This window comes from Babylonia areolata, chromosome 16 (genome assembly GCF_041734735.1).
Source record: "Babylonia areolata isolate BAREFJ2019XMU chromosome 16, ASM4173473v1, whole genome shotgun sequence".
Taxonomy (NCBI): domain Eukaryota; kingdom Metazoa; phylum Mollusca; class Gastropoda; order Neogastropoda; family Buccinidae; genus Babylonia; species Babylonia areolata.
In genome coordinates, this window is record NC_134891.1 from 2,601,668 (window position 1) to 2,609,167 (window position 7,500).

Below are 7,500 nucleotides of genomic sequence, written 5' to 3' on the forward strand. Positions count from 1 at the left end.
TTCTTCAACCAAAATGGGGAAAAAAAAAATTTCGTGACATGACAAAGACTGGTTTTAATGGGTGAAATAGTTATGATAACCATAACGACGCTCATAAGTTTCGGCTTCACGACAAGTGGACTGTCACTGATGTCACTGTCACTGATGTCACTGATGTCACTGTCACTGATGTCACGGTCACTGATGTCACGGTCACTGTCACTGATGTCACTGTCACTGATGTCACGGTCACTGATGTCACTGTCACTGATGTCACTGTCACTGATGTCACTGTCACTGATGTCACTGTCACTGATGTCACTGTCACTGATGCTACTGTCACAGGTGTCACTGATGTCACGGTCACTGTCACTGATGTCACTGTCACTGATGTCACAGTCACTGATGTCACTGTCATATGTGTCACTGATGTCACAGTCACTGATGTCACTATCAGAGATGTCACTGTCGCAGGTGTCACTGATGTCACTGTCACAGGTGTCACTGATGTCACTGTCACTGATGTCAATCACTCACTCACTCACTAACTAACTAGCAGACTGACTGAAGGACAGTTCTTGATCAGTCAACTGATGACTTTTCTCCGTGAAGCTGTCTCCCTTTCCAGCACAACAGCGAGCAGTGACGTCATTACCTCAGCGAGTTGTTTCACACTATGGCCTGAGTGTCTCTCATTGTTTGCCTCGTTAAACAGAACGAACACATGGATAAAGAAACAAACAAAAACAGAATAAGTAAATAAATGAATAATGATCATGACGACGACGATGATGATGATGATGGTGGTGGTGGTGATGGTGGTGATGGTGATGATGGTGACAGCACCAAAACATCAATATCAACAACAACAACTGACAACTAAGTCATTCGGATGAGACGATAAACCGAGGTCCCGTGTGCAGCATGCACTTAGCGCACGTAAAAGAACCCACGGCAACAAAAGGGTTGTTCCTGGCAAAATTCTGTAGAAAAATCCACTTCAATAGGAAAAACAAATAAAACTGCACACAGGAAAAAATACAAAAAAAATGGGTGGCGCTGTAGTATGGCGACGCGCTCTCCCTGGGGAGAGCAGCCCGAATTTCACACAGAGAACTCTGTTGTGATAAAAAGAAATACAAATACAACTACAACCACAACTACTGCTGCTACTACCACTGCTACTAGTGCTGCTAGGCCTGCAAACCAATCAGTCCATTCCAACAGTGAAGTTTGATACATGATATTATGATCAACGCACAGGCACATATTAATTCTATGAAATATGACAGCCATTTTCTTTAACGAAGTTTTAGTTACAGACCTTGACATTTTGACAAAATACGTATTATAGTTGTACTGTCTTGCTCTATGGAGTATATACTATGATTCCCCTCACTTAAAAAGTTTTTTTTTTTATTTTAATTTTTGATGTTGCAACTTTGCTTTCCAGTCAATAAGCTTACTGAATTATTTAGGAGTCTCAAATAGGCCAATCGATCAACCACCACACCTTCTCCCCAAATAAATGAAAACAAAACAAACAACAAATTAAATAAGTAAACAGATTGATCAATAAATGAATAAACAGATTAGAAGAAGAAAAAAGAAAAAAAAATAGACGCTCACAAACCTTGTGTCCCATACTTGTGTCTTATTCTAACCCGACAACAACACGATACCTGATTCTCAACGACACGATTTCACAGCATAAAACACACGCGCACACACTCGCGATAAAACTCTCTACTGAGAAAACTGAGCTTGGTCGCTGGTTCTCTGCCACAACCCGAGATCTGTTGTTTATGGCAGGGTTACCTAAAGACACGTCTTATTCTCACGCACACTCTGTATAATAACCCTGAAATAGCACTGCCCTAGCTGGCGAAAGATATATTACACTGGCGACTGAATCGATTTCATGAATACCGTCATTCGAATCCTAACTCCCCATACAAACCGTCAGTTGCAGCAATTCTTTCACCAGCAAAAACAAACCCTTTAGCATTTAAGCCCCTCCAACAGTGCACCTTATAACTGTATAACTGAGTGAGGTGAATAGTCGTTTCACAGCGACGAAAAGTCTCCGAGTGTGTGCTCTTTCTTTTCCCATACACTGAGACTTGAGCTGAGTTTGGTGTTATTTATGTGTGTGTGTGTGTGTGTGTGTGTGTGTGCGCGCGCGTCTGTCTGTCTGTGTATGGCTGTGTGTGCGCGATGACAACGGTGCCAGGTGTGTGTGTGTGTGTGTGTGTGTGTGTGTGTGTGTGTGTGTGTGTGTGTAGGGGTGAAGCGATGTACTAACAAGTTGTCAACACGCAAAATGTCACACTGATACTGTTATTGATCTCAATTATCCTAACAGAGATTCTGTATTCGATATGGATGATTGAATAGATAGGAGGTGATATGATTTTGCACATTGCGCTGTGTGTGTGGGGGGGGTGGGGGTGGGAGTGGAGGTGTGTGTGTGTGTGAGTGGGGGGGGGGGGGGGGTATGTGTGTGACGTGCACAGCGAGGCACGTGAGCTAATCATGGACCAGTTGCCTGCCCGTGTTCACTTTACTCAGGCGAGGAAAGTGGCAAAGAAAATTATGAAACTGCTTCCTTCATTTGGGAAAACAGTCTATGAACGTTTTGATTTGCCAGGTGGCACCCTAAGAATGTGTTTCTTGCTCTGTTTGACAGTCGCTCAGGTATACTTGTAAATGTCCGCTTGTCCAGTTGGTTGCCCTTTTTTTTCTTCTTTCTTTTTTTTCTTTTCTTTTCTTTGTGTGTGTGTGTGTGTGTGTGTGTGTGTGTGTGTGTGTGTGTGTGTGTGTGTGTGTGTGTGTGTGTGTGTGTGTGTGTGTGTGTGTGTGGTCTATTTCAGTTCCCCTAAAATAGCGTTTCGATCAATTCAAGAACAACACAAACTATCATTTTCATTGAAAATTCTATATAGTTTCCTTTCCTAAAAACAATAGGTGCCCCTGTTAATTTTTTTTGTTTTTTTGAAAGACATTATGTTCTTGACAAAAAGTGGTCCTTGCCGAAAACATGGATAGTTCCTCTTCTATGACTTTCTTTTCAGCTGTCGGCATGGAGCAAGTAGCAAGCACGATCATCATTCCATAGTGCCAAACAGCTGTCACCTGCAGTCCACGTTGACCTTTACAGATCTGTTGTGCTGACCACCTTGTTGTACTGCTGTGAAACATGGACGACGTATCGCCGTCACATTCAGCAACTTGAGCAGCTTCACCAGAGATACCTACGAATGATCCTCGGCATAAAGTGGCAAGACAGGGTCTCAAACCTCCAGGTTCTAGAGAGGAGCGGCCTGCCCAGCATCGAAAACCTGCTGATCCAGTGCCAGCTACACTGGACAGGACACGTTGTCCGCATGACAGACAAGATCCCGAAGATGCTTTTGTATGGCCATCTGAAGGAAGACCACCGTGAACTTGAAAGACCCTGCAAGTGTTTCAAGGACACTTTGAAGACAAACCTCAAAGCCTGTGACATAGACATCGCTTTCTGGGAAACTGATGTCCTTGACCGTTCTCGCTGGAGGATGCTGTGCTCTAGTGGCATAAAGACGTTTGAAAACAAGAGAACGCTGGCCATTAAGGAGAAGCGTGAGCGAAGGAAGCAGGGCTCAACATCTGGAGACGTTTTCCCTTGCAACACCTGTGGGAAGTGCTGCGCATCCAGAATCGGCCTCTTCTCCCATATGAGGACACACACCGACAGATAAGCCTGCCTGCCTACTCATCCGTCGGTCCGACGGGAGACTCCATCATCACGATGACCTCCTTTCCAGAGGAACAAAAAAGTGAACATGTCTGCTGATTGGAGAACTGATACACTCACTCATCCATGTCCCAGCGCTAATCCCCTTTTTGAGTCAAACCGACGCCTCTTATTCATCTATACGGTAGTAGAAAACGAAGATATCACGGTCAGGGTTTATTACTGACTCTTTATTATCGATGTCATAAGTGGAGTGATGGCCTAGAGGTAACGCGTCCGCCTAGGAAGCGAGAGAATCTGAGCGCGCTGGTTCGGATCACGGCTCAGCCGCCAATATTTTCTCCCCCCTCCACTAGACCTTGAGTGGTGGTCTGGACGCTAGTCATTCGGATGAGACGATAAACCGAGGTCCCGTGTGCAGCATGCATTTAGCGCACGTAAAAGAACCCACGGCAACAAAAGGGTTGTTCCTGGCAAAATTCTGTAGAAAAATCCACTTCGATAGGAAAAACAAATAGAACTACACGCAGGAAAAAAAAAAAAGGGGGGGGGGGGGGGGGTGGCGCTGTAGTGTAGCGACACGCTCTCCCTGGGGAGAGCAGCCCGAATTTCACACAGAGAAATCTGTTGTGATAAAAAGAAATACAATTACAAATATGCATGTCATGACTGTTCCGCACAGAAGACAGTGTCACTGACCCAATGTTGTGAAGAGGATGCAGCGGTCATTGTCAGCACCTGTAGGTCCTCCTAGCCAGCTGTGGACCACAGGATGCTAGTCATTGTCACCACCTGTACGTCCTCCTAGCCAGCTGTGGACCACAGGATGCTAGTCATTGTCACCACCTGTACGTCCTCCTAGCCAGCTGTGGACCACAGGATGCTAGTCATTGTCACCACCTGTAGGTCCTCCTAGCCAGCTGTGGACCACAGGATGCTAGTCATTGTCACCACCTGTACGTCCTCCTAGCCAGCTGTGGACCACAGGATACTAGTCATTGTCACCACCTGTAGGTCCTCCTAGCCAGCTGTGGACCACAGGATGCTAGTCATTGTCAGCACCTGTACGTCCTCCTAGCCAGCTGTGGACCACAGGATACTAGTCATTGTCACCACCTGTACGTCCTCCTAGCCAGCTGTGGACCACAGGATACTAGTCAATGTCACCACATGTAGGTCCTCCTAGCCAGCTGTGGACCACAAGATGCTAGTCATTGTCACCACCTGTACGTCCTCCTAGCCAGCTGTGGACCACAGGATGCTAGTCATTGTCAGCACCTGTACGTCCTCCTAGCCAGCTGTGGACCACAGGATACTAGTCATTGTCACCACCTGTACGTCCTCCTAGCCAGCTGTGGACCACAGGATGCTAGTCATTGTCAGCACCTGTACGTCCTCCTAGCCAGCTGTGGACCACAGGATGCTAGGCATTGTCACCACCACCAGGTCCTCCTAGCCAGCTGTGGACCACAGGATGCTAGTCATTGTCACCACCTGTACGTCCTCCTAGCCAGCTGTGGACCACAGGATACTAGTCATTGTCACCACCTGTAGGTCCTCCTAGCCAGCTGTGGACCACAGGATGCTAGTCATTGTCAGCACCTGTACGTCCTCCTAGCCAGCTGTGGACCACAGGATACTAGTCATTGTCACCACCTGTACGTCCTCCTAGCCAGCTGTGGACCACAGGATACTAGTCAATGTCACCACATGTAGGTCCTCCTAGCCAGCTGTGGACCACAAGATGCTAGTCATTGTCACCACCTGTACGTCCTCCTAGCCAGCTGTGGACCACAGGATGCTAGTCATTGTCAGCACCTGTACGTCCTCCTAGCCAGCTGTGGACCACAGGATACTAGTCATTGTCACCACCTGTACGTCCTCCTAGCCAGCTGTGGACCACAGGATGCTAGTCATTGTCAGCACCTGTACGTCCTCCTAGCCAGCTGTGGACCACAGGATACTAGTCATTGTCACCACCTGTACGTCCTCCTAGCCAGCTGTGGACCACAGGATACTAGTCATTGTCAGCACCTGTACGTCCTCCTAGCCAGCTGTGGACCACAGGATGCTAGTCATTGTCACCACCTGTACGTCCTCCTAGCCAGCTGTGGACCACAGGATACTAGTCAATGTCACCACCTGTAGGTTCTCCTAGCCAGCTGTGGACCACAGGATGCTAGTCATTGTCAGCACCTGTAGGTTCTCCTAGCCAGCTGTGGACCACAAGATGCTAGTCATTGTCACCACCTGTACGTCCTCCTAGCCAGCTGTGGACCACAGGATGCTAGGCATTGTCAGCACCTGTAGGTCCTCCTAGCCAGCTGTGGACCACAGGATACTAGTCATTGTCAGCACCTGTAGGTCCTCCTAGCCAGCTGTGGACCACAGGATGCTAGTCATTGTCACCACCTGTACGTCGTCCTAGCCAGCTGTGGACCACAGGATGCTAGTCATTGTCACCACCTGTACGTCCTCCTAGCCAGCTGTGGACCACACGATGCTAGTCATTGTCACCACCTGTACGTCCTCCTAGCCAGCTGTGGACCACAGGATGCTAGTCAATGTCAGCACCTGTAGGTCCTCCTAGCCAGCTGTGGACCACAGGATGCTAGTCATTGTCACCACCTGTAGGTTCTCCTAGCCAGCTGTGGACCACAGGATGCTAGTCATTGTCACCACCTGTACGTCCTCCTAGCCAGCTGTGGACCACACGATACTAGTCATTGTCACCACCTGTACGTCCTCCTAGCCAGCTGTGGACCACAGGATACTAGTCATTGTCCGATTTCAGTTCAGATGAAGCGGTTATAGCAGCAGTGTTTCTACACGCAACTCTTACGATGACGACAAATGAACACACACTTAAAAAAGGACAGATTTCTAATCCAGCAAAAAAAACAACAGATGACAAGTTAATCTTTTATGAAAAAAAAAAGAATAAAACAAACGGACGGACAAAATAATTATCAAATAACAAAATAGATCAGATAAATTAGGAAGATATGATAATACAAAAAACAGAGAGTGACAAAAAATACAACGGAAAAAATATATGACTATTCTAATTCATCTGCCGGTAAGTTTAGATAAGATAAAAGAACTGAGAAACATGTACTACAAAACGAAATATCAATATCATGTTTGAAGTATAGAAAAATAAGATATTAGAAAAGAGAAACTAATCACCTGCACGATCAGTCTAATTGCTCCTTCAACCTCTTGTCAATTCCTCATACCCTGCTCACCACCATGACTGCAACAGTCGTCACAAGAGAGTGCTGATTATCGATCGCAGAAATAATTATATTTAACGATTCAATCACGTGTTTGCTAACCAACAGTCTCAAGAGAAAACAAGAGAGGCAAGGCCTTCAAGACTCACTTGTGATAAATTAAGTCCCCTAGCATTAATTACAGAGTAATTTCCTTTTTTTACTATCTGCACCAAAACGTTTGCAAAATAAATAAAAATTCCATGCTTAGCTAAAGAAGTTCCTGTTTGAACAAAAAATGATAATAATGACTGCTCTTGTTGTTGTGTCAGAATTAGAGGTCAAAGTGCCAAGTTTAGAGAATACAAAAAAAAAATATATATAACAGTAAATGCAGTTTGCATATAATTAGGCTTCATTTTTTTCCTTTTTTTGTGCCCATCCCAGAGGTGCAATATTGTTTTAAACAAGATGACTGGAAAGAACTGAATTTTTCCTATTTTTATGCCAAATTTGGTGTCAACTGACAAAGTATTTGCAAAGAAAATGTCAATGTTAAAGATTACCACG

General features: G+C 45.7%; 1 protein-coding gene across 3 annotated transcripts in view; it reads right to left on the reverse strand.

The window, feature by feature from the left end:
• Nucleotides 1-7,500, reverse strand: part of LOC143291068 (uncharacterized) — a 20,688-nt gene that overhangs the window by 6,264 nt on the left and 6,924 nt on the right. Inside the window, exon 1 of one of the 3 annotated variants that reach the window (XM_076600660.1) lies at nt 6,905-6,923. The exons of 1 other annotated variant lie outside the window; for it this stretch is intronic. The gene's annotated coding sequence lies outside the window, so the exon portion shown is untranslated. Of the gene's footprint in view, nt 1-1,661; nt 2,119-6,904; nt 6,924-7,500 lie in introns of those variants that run through there. One more of the 3 variants, XM_076600659.1, reaches the window with a different exon arrangement.